Raw genomic sequence first — 10297 nt, 5'->3', positions numbered from 1 at the left:
TCCTGGCCTTATTTTTTGGATTGTTTTTTATTGTTTGCTGGTGGTGTTATTTCTGCTAATGTGTGTGTCATGCACATACCCTCATTTGTAACAGTGACAAGCAAAGGCTTTCATTTTTAGATATCTTTGGAATGCATACATTAGTGTTGTACATTTGTGATGGACATGTTCATGTTAGTGCAAGCATTCATCATGTTAATTGACACTTACACCAAATTATACATGTTTCTGTTTTTATGACTCGGGAATGGATGGATGTTTATTTTAAAATAATGTGTCTATAATATACATATATGCATAACACAGATAAGTTAAATGACATCTAATATTTGTCATAAATTGCACAAACCAAAGAGACATGTGACCTTCATCTCTGACATGTTTGCAATTTATAGTTAACATTGGTTGTATATTCTGTGTACACCCATATGTAGCATTTTGTAGTGCAATTGCTATATTATCATCGATTTATGTAGTTCCTATTGGGTACACTGTTTCTGCTTATGATATGATAGTTTAGGGAAAGTTATTGCACACACAGGTATGGACACATTTCGAGTTGGGATTGATATGACTTTTTGTGTAGGTGTCCATTACCATGAAGACACTTAGGAACAAACTGGTGAGTGTTTCTGATATATCGAGGTGTATTTTGAAACATTTTTCTAACTACGACATAACAGACATATGCATTGCACATCCTTGTACTCTTGCTTGCAAGCATTTGTTATACATGCACGAGTCCTATGCTAATGTACACTGACAATTCAGAGGATGACAGATAACACAGTGACTTACTTTCTGTTCTGGCAACGATGGTGTGATTTTTGCCTTGGTCCAGGAGCAGCAGCAATGGCAGGACTTGTATAACCAGGTTCATGGTAGCAGGAAATGAGAAAACTCATTAATAGGTGAGTTTCATCCTTTTATCCCTCCCAATCCGCCAACTCAGGTGTGGAGGTTTAGCCCCCACAGTTGTGTCAGTGTGAAGGCACATCATGATTGGCTCAGTGGTAAAACTGGCTGAAGTCTTGCTGCTTTTGCCTGCGGTGCCATCAGCATGGGTGGTGATTCATGGTGCTGATGGTGGTTCGGCGGCAGTCTTTCGTCTATGGACCCGCCAACATCTAAAAAGAGCGGGCAGATCGTCAAGGCAGTGGACACGAAATCTGACGGAAAATCGACAGCGGAACTGTTACCTCCAAGATCTAAATCAGGCCCTATGTCATAAATCATGGGATGGTCATAAATCATCATGACAGTAACCAATCATTGATACAGACCATAAATCCTTCAAGAGTGTCATAAATCAATCAACAGTCTTAAATAACTGATCCCCAGTCTTAAGCCAGTTTGGCATCTGTGAAAAAAGGCCTCTCTTGTCATGGTTAGCCCCCACCTTTTGCTTGGTATTTGATGTAATTAAATACACAGAGGGTAACCCATTAGTAGCCACCAGGACCTGGGTGAATCATATAATACAACTACAGTGGCCGGGATGGAAAATCTTTGAAAAAAGAGATCTCAATACTCAAACAACAAAAAACAGTGAGTTTGAGTATTGAGATCTCTTTTTTCAAAGATTTTCCATCTGTACCACTGTAGTTGTATTATATGGTATATGATGTAGTCTCAAAGTGGTTAGTGTTCAAGGCCCCTGCTAACCAGGCTCCCTGGGCCAGATCTCTTTCTCTACAACTGTTATGATGCATTGGCACAATCGGCAACACCTTTAGCTGCCACTATAAGTCCCTAGTAAATGGTACTTAGGTACTCAAGGCATGGCTCTACCATTGCAAGTTGAGTGTTCTGATGCAATCCTAAAAGACAAACTCAACATGGCACACAGCCTATGTGCCCTGTTCACTACCATTGCATGCACTATAGGTAAGGCACACCTCTGGCAGGTGTACCAGGCCTAAGGCAGGGTGCACTATACTGTATGTGTGGGCATAGATGCATGAGCAATATGCCCTTACTGTGGCCTTCCCAAACCTGGGACATAGTCAGTGAACAGGACAGCCATTTTAATTCCTTTCCTGTCACTGATAGGGGGTCTTCCCCGCCCCCCTCACCCTTCCCAGGTTTCACCCCCACCACCCCTCCCTCTCCAGACCCCCCTTCATTCACACACATACACACGCATTCACACACTCATTCCCACAGTCATCCGCGCATGCAGACATCCATTCACACACACATCCACACACACTTACATACATACAAGCACACACACATTCACACAACACAACATACATGCACTCACACATCCATTCATGCACACACATACAACACGCAACACACACCCGCATTTACGCACGCACAAACATACACACACACACCCCACACACAAAACACCCCCGCCCCCCACCTGTTGGAGCACCCGACTTACCTGTTGTGAGGGGGTCCTCCGGCAGGAGAAGGGACGGGGCGCTGCAGCGCCACCTTACCGCCATCCATCGGCATGGCCACAGCCGGATTTCCGCCATCCTTCTGGCAGAAATCCAGCTGTGGTCATAATAGGGAGGACGGCTGGTAGCCGCAGCAGTGGTCTTTTGGTGGCCGTCGCCACGGCAGTAGGCGGTTTTTACCACGAGGGTCAAAATGACCCCCTTAATGTTGTTGCCTGCTGAGAAGGGGGTTATTTAAGGAAATACCTCTTTTTGGCTGTTCACCCCCACAATTTTGAACTGATACTGATGGTTTTAGACTTTGAGAGTGCACTGAGGCCTGCTAATCAGAACACAGTGCGAGTGTCCTAACCCCTTACAAAGTATATGTCAAATTGACTATCCCCAATTAACAGAGACTGACTTACTTATAATTCCCTAGCATATGGCACGTAGGGCATGAAAGACAGAGGGCGTCATTTTGACCCTGGTGGTAAAAACCACCTATCGCCGTGGCGACAGACGCCGAAAGACCATCGCCGGGGCTAGCAGCCGTCCGCCCTATTATGACGACAACCGGATTTCTGCCAGAAGGATGGCGGAAATCCGGCTGTGGCCATACTGGCGGATGGCGGTAAGGTGGCGCTGCTGCCAGCAGCAGCACCACACCAGTAGACCACCGCAGACCGTATCATGAGCCATGATACGGTCTGGCGATGTGGTCTGCTGGAGGCAGCAGCGCCCCGTCCCATCTCCTGCCCGAGGACCCCCTCACAACAGGTATGTCAGGTGCTCCGACAGGGGAGGGGGGTGGGGGGTGTTGTGTGGGGGTGTGTGTGTATGTCTGTGCATGCATGAATGCGCATGTGTGTTTGGGTGGCTCGAGACGGTCGGCCAAACATACATGCGCCGTGAGGGGGAATGCTGTGCACCACCCCTCAGTGCACGTCACCCCCGTGGCCCCACCCCTTTCAAAGAAAAGGATAATAAGCATAGTTTATTATCCTTTTCTTTGAAAGGTTTTGCAGCTGCCGCTGCTGATGGGGGTCCAACGCTTCTCCGCCCTTATGCTTTACTGAGCCGAAGAATAATGTGAATGACGTAACTGATAAATTAATTAATGAAGAGGGCTGGCTTAAAGTCTCTGTAAGTAAGTATATAAAATACATAATTTTATGAAAACGAAAAGGCTTCGGCTTAGGCCAACACGAAAAATAGAACGTGGGAGTGAAATAGAAGTCACCACAAAGTTGTAAAAAAAAGATATAATAGAAGCATTAAATGTAAACGGAACGTTTCGCGCTTGGGAATAATATTTTAGAAAGGGAGCCTATCATAAAAGGCAGAGAAGTAATCAAGGGTGGTTAAAATATGAATGGAAAAGTATTTGTCGCAGTGTTGAAATGAATAAGAAGCAGATTTTTGCATAGAATAGTAGGGCTTCAATTAAAAGTTCATCATAATTGCATCATTATACATCGCATCCGATAAATAATGATAACATGGGGTTTGTTATTTATTGGGCGCGATAAATAAAAGGAATTGCGAGTTTTGCCCTGAAATGCGGCACACAGCGCCAAAATCAGCATGTCTATGTTTACTCGACTTGTTATCACCCAGTAAATTGTGTCAGGGCTGACCTGCAAACATGCACCAGGTAATAAAATCCGCTAAATTTATAATTTCAACATCTGTTCAATTAACGTTTTGCACGCCCTCAGATTGGAGGCCTAAATTGGCACTGGCATGTGGAGGCAGTAAAGATTTCTGTCGAATAAGAGAAACTGAGTTAACATCATCATAACATTTACATAGCGCTCACTACCAACTGCGGGATCTTGATCCTAGTATTAATGCCAGATGCCCAGAACAGATGCGGCTTGAGTGCTTTACTAAACTGAAAGATACTTGTGTGAATATCTAAGGGGTGACAGGAACAATGTCCAAACTATTGGCCCTTGTATACAGAAGGCTCTGCCAGTCTTGGAACTCAATATTAAAGATTGCAGTATAAAATTATTTTATGTTTCCTACGAAGTGTGTATGCTGGGTTGTATAGTAAGATGCCGCTGGACAAATACTGGGGCACAAGGTTATTCACAGTTCAGCAGTGTTTCCTTCTGCCCACAATACGTGAATTTTGCTATCGGAGGCAGTAAAGACCCTGCATTTTTTGCTCTGTGAAGCAAACTAATTTGGGTGCCTAGTCAACCAGCTTAGAAAACCTATTCTAGAATTAATGGCTGCATCGACCACTAATCATTTTCTAGAAGAGTAAAACTTAGTTCTTCACAATGGCCTGATTTTGGGCATTGAATTGACAGAATTGTTGCTAAACATAGGGGATATAGCAACACAGCAAGATGATGGACAGAGGTCTGAAACGTTTCAAACACTCACCCCAGTCACAGAACTGGGTTAAATCCATCATTCGTTTGCTTGCCATGCCACCCCAGTTTGGGCTAAGCCATATGCAAATCAGTCTTGACCTTGCTCCCTATGGAAACAATCCAGCCTGAACTGCCAGGCCAGGTCCTCCATAGACCAGAAACAAGCATCCTAGGACCGGTTTTGGGTTATCACTCCCTGAATCCAGTGGCACAGTGATCAAGGGACCTATGTCTGGGCATACCCTGACCACTTAGGGCAAAATTAGCAACACAACAAGATGAAGGATGGAGTATTGAAACTTTAAAACCCTCACCCCCAGTCACAGATCTGGGTTAAATCCATCATTCTTTTGCTCACCATGCCATCCCAGTTTTGACCCAGCCATATGCAAAGCAGTCTTGACTCTGCTCCCTGTTCAAACAGTTCAGCCCAAATGCCAGGCCAGAACCTCCCTATACAGGAAACACTCATCCTGGGACAGGTTTCAGGTTATCACCCTTCATCAGCCAGGCTAGCTTGAATCTGGTGGCACAGTGAGCACAGGACCCACATCTGGGCATACCCTTCCCACTTAGGGTGACAAATGCAAAAAAACAGATGATGGACAGAAGCTGCTGTATGAAGCTTCTTCTCCTCACACAGTCTGACTGGCTGCTTGAAAGTTGACAATTCTGAGGGTCTCATGCTCCCCTTTCTTACGGTCAATATCCAGACACCAAATGTGATTTAGAGACTGAGGGCCTGATTTAGATCTTGGCGATATTATCATCAATCTGCGTTGGTGGCAGGGCCTAAAAGACCGTCATGTCAGCGGTCTCCTGTCTGCCGTATCTAGATGTATTGCGGCTGAGCTGAAGACCGGCACGACGGAGTGCTCTTCTAACCGTAAGGCAAGCAGATTCCCTCCGGCCGTATTTAGGTGTTACTGTTGTACACGTGATGTACTGATGGCAGTTTGCTGACGGAGGGAAGACATTGCTGGACCAATGGACATCAGACAATGCCAGTGGCCATGGAATAGAGGTAAGTTAAACACACAATGACACACCCAAACTCTCCCCGTCACATATACATCCCCCTGCATCACACAAAACACAACACACCATTATCCATTGCCATGAGGCCACAACATAATACCGACATGCCGCAAACTCACATACATGCACAGCCACCACACAACATACACACACTAGTGACTTGGCACCCACACAACCACAACACAGAAACACTCACCTACACAAACACATGCACACACATGCACAACTACATACATCACAACAGCGACCGCCATACAGCATTCACCTGAATGTGGCACAAACAACACAACACACAACATCCATGCCATATGCAAGTGGCACACATACTGACACAGCCTCCGTCACCCACTACACCTCCCTCCACCTCACCCAGCCAATCACATCGCACACACATATACACTTTTTGATTCTCACACATAAGCCAAGCACAACATGACAGGTATATGTCCCCATGCAATGTGCACAGTTGGCAAGTGTGATTGTACTGTTGTTGTGTTGTCAGCATTCATTTGGCAATGAATACTGATGCCATAATGGCAGTTGTGTATGTGTTCGATATGTGTTGTGTACCAGTGTGTCCCAACGCATGTCTGGCCCACCCATGTCCCCAACATGTGCATGTCACAGTAGTTAAAAAAATTTGTTACATGTATATGTCTACTGTGGTCCCATGCCCATGTGCAGTGAACCCCCCCTTTACACAGCTAATGCAAGTTGCCTACTTTCGTGTCCAGCGATGGGGGGGGAAGGGGTCGTGTTTTCTCTGGGGTCACGTAGCAGCAGCAATGGAGGGTCCTGTCCTGTCCTGACCAGCCAGGAACGGAGGGAGAATTGAGAGAAATGGTAAGTTTTCACCCCCTTTTCTCCACAATCTGCCAAGTCAGAAGTGGAGGTCGGACCAACACTTTTTGCTTTGCGGTTTGGCACATCCAAACCTGCTTGACGGTAATTGTGGCTGGAGTTCTGCCATCAACCATTCTTTCCTTTGGCACTGTGACAGCGGATGGGATTCCTTGGCGGAGTTGGAGGGACTCAGGGCGGTTAAAGTCTATGAGACCACCAACTTCTAAATACGGCAGGTGGACCACCAAGGCGGCGGGCGGGGTTTCCATGAGCAAACTGACAGTGAGACCATTACTGCCAAAATCTAAATCAGGCCCTGAATCTTTGAAGTTTATGTTTATGGTTTGCTTCCTTTTGAAGTGCCTTCTCCTCTGTTCTCTCTTCCTCCAGTTACCAGTCTGTCACAGCATCAGTGACTCCAAATCTGGAAGTGGCTAGAAGTTAATACCTGGATGTCAGCCACAGTGAGAAGAGTTTTAAAGGGTTACCCCAAGGTTTCTGCCCTGCTCTTTATGATTCTCTTATCAGTTCCCCTTCCTTCCTGATATGTGCCCAGGTACCATTCAACTGATCTCTCTCTGAATCAAAGAGAACCTGTTCATGTGTACTGGAAAGTCTGTCCCTCCCCTTTTCCAGTGTGTTCCACCCAGCTTACAGGAATGCTGCAATACACAAATATTTCTTGGAGTATTTCCCTACCTCCTCTCTCATGTTTCTCTATTCAGCTTTGGGTCTCTCAAAATGGAACTCAGAGTCATCCATTTATTGTGCCCTTCACAAGCATGCATACACCCCGCACATACATGTAACATGCAGGCACTGCACAGCACTACATCCTGCATGTATTGTAGCATTCACAGTCACACATATACACCCAACACATGTAAATACTATACACAAACTGCACATTACTGCACTATCCCTGTATTGTACCATTCACAGCTACACATACATCCAGCACATGAATACCAAAAACCACTGGGCAGCACTACACACAAAACCGATGTAGGCCAAGAGTGAGTTATGTACACAGCACCAGAACTTAAAGTGAGTGAGCTGTAGGCTTCACTCCAGTGACAAAGGTAAAAAAGAACCTGTTCACTCCTAGTGATCCCTACACAGTATGCTGCCACCAGAGTGCTTGTGCATCTTAACTCTTGGCAAAGGCTGTAATTAACCTTCCCCAACTATGAGGGTAGCGCATTCGGCTCCCATCCTGGTCCAAAAAGGCTGCAATCAGTGAGGCAGGCATATCTCTTGGCGCACACGCAAGATCCGTGTTCACCCATGACATCAAAAATCAACATTAGGGATCATTACAGTTGGGGCACAGGACAGGGATGCACATGTATCACCATGCAAAGGCGGTTTTCCATCCCAACATTGTCCAATCAACAAATTGGGCACACAGCGCTGTATATGCTGCATTGTGAAGGCACCATTGCTGCACAAAATAAGATCCTCTATTTGTATGATAAATCGCCTTTCAACATCCAACTTGAGCTGAAAAAAGTGAATAAATAATTTTTTTATTAATTTGTATAAAAACTGCTATATAAACAGTATGTTTTGAAACGTAATCATCTTTACCAACAATTGAAGTCTATTTGAGGTGGAATCTTCATAGTGTCCAATTTAAAATAAGACATACTAGTGGATTTTTCCTTAGTAAAATTGTCAACATTTAAGAATGCAAACTGTCATTCACTGAAGTAACCAACCCAAACTTTAATAGGAAACAGTTAATGTGTTGCAATTGGTTATTTGACGATCCCCTCAGATACAGATGAACACTTTCCTTCTTTGCCCTAAGAATCTCCCAAAGACAAAGCATAATGAGAACCACATGGCTGGTCTGAGAAACAGCCACCATCTTTTTTGTCTCGCTGAATCTGAATTGCATGAGATTCCTCAAACAGTTGCGAGTCCATGGAGGTCTTGTTACGAGACACTAAGATCCGATTTAGAGCATTTACAGCGAACATTGGACATGCCAGTGAGATGGTATTTGTACATTTGCCAAATGTTACGTTACAAGCAACTCTTCTTCTTGAACAAAGTTTCCCATCCCCTGTCCCTAATCTGCAGTAGCATCTCAGCCTTGTCACAGAGGTCTCAATATCCTTCAGATACCTATTCTATGTCAGGCTCAGATTATACTTTAGTCTTTTACTTCACTACTCAACATTTTCAAAAGCAGCCATTTAACATCAGCTATGTTAAAACTAACGTTTCCAGAAAACTATGGTATAACAAAAACAATATCCAATCAGAGTCAGGCAATCTGAAAATAGTCCCTTGTCGATATCTGTGCTGCCTCTTTCTTTGCTGCTTGCAGGCACGATAAGTGTTGCTCTCTTTTCTGCTTAGCTTGCTTTGGTTATTGCCTTTGTACTGTCATTGTAATTAAAGGCAAAGTTATTCACACTTGAACGCTTGTTACCTTAACTTATGTTTCTCCGCCAGATTCCCCGTCAGTTGTCGCAGGAACGCTCCTTACATGGTTGCCTGTACTCTGAGGGACGCATGAGGGGGCTGTGACATGGTGGGGACTTCTAACACCTGGTAGCGGTATTGTTGAGCAGTGATCGTCCCACTGATGCTTTCACTGTTACTGTGTCACATGTCTGTCAGCTTCAATTGAAACTGAAAGCACGCACCATGAAAACTGTCTTCTGCCATCCCTGTGCCTGGAGACTTACACACCGTGCTTTGGGGTCTGTAATTCAATTGGTTTTTCAACCCCTGTGGCCTACCATCCCCCAGCCTACCGCCAGGATCTGTTTTATTAGGAACCGTGCTTGCCCCAGGGATTGCTCTGTTTTTCTTTGACCTCCGGGCCATTACTATCTTGCCATGAGACACTTTCAGGGACACTGTCCCAGGGCCCAACCCTATTATCGCAGAGGACACCTCTACCCACAGGGCTGTGGCAGTGGCAATTGCCCCTTTGAACAAACCCTCTTTAGACAGGTGCCGGATGAGTATGCCAGGTGTCAAGTCACTCTTGACCCAGAACCACTATGCACAAAAATGCAAATTCCCGGAGGCAGACCAAGATACCTTTGTACACCTCAAGAGATTCTTTCTAGCAAACACCCAACCCATCTGGAAGCATCAAGGCCCAATGATGAGAGCCACCTCAACAAAGTTCTCCTGATATGGCTGGAGTGGAAGACTCACATGGTGATTCACAGACCAAGAGGTAGCAGACCCCCTGTACCAGACGGGGCCCCCAAACCACCGATAGATATGCTAGACCCAGAAGATATTATCCACCTGCGATTTGCGGAGTCGACCCCGGCTGACAAAGTGGCAAAATACATTGCAAGCCACATACGTAAACCTCTAGAGAAAGAAGCATGCAGCTGCTTAAGCGTCAAATGCTTCCGGCCCACCTTGGAGTGCAGGGTCACCCAGACTCTGGAAGTTGATTTCCGCATGGTCACTTTTCTGGAAAAATTCATTAAGGATCGCAAAAAAGGAATAGATCGCTCCTGGCGCTCATGCCAGGAAAAACGTCTTGACGCGGGCAGTATCAGGATCAAGCCTGCTTCACGACCTTCTACCCCACCAGAGGTCAAAGTTTCTGGGGCAGAGACAGAATTGAAGGACGAGCCTACAACACCTCTTCCA

This window comes from Pleurodeles waltl, chromosome 1_1, assembly GCF_031143425.1.
Source record: "Pleurodeles waltl isolate 20211129_DDA chromosome 1_1, aPleWal1.hap1.20221129, whole genome shotgun sequence".
Classification (NCBI taxonomy): domain Eukaryota; kingdom Metazoa; phylum Chordata; class Amphibia; order Caudata; family Salamandridae; genus Pleurodeles; species Pleurodeles waltl.
The sequence above is the reverse complement of the archived record's forward strand: the minus strand, read 5'-3'. Positions refer to the sequence as shown.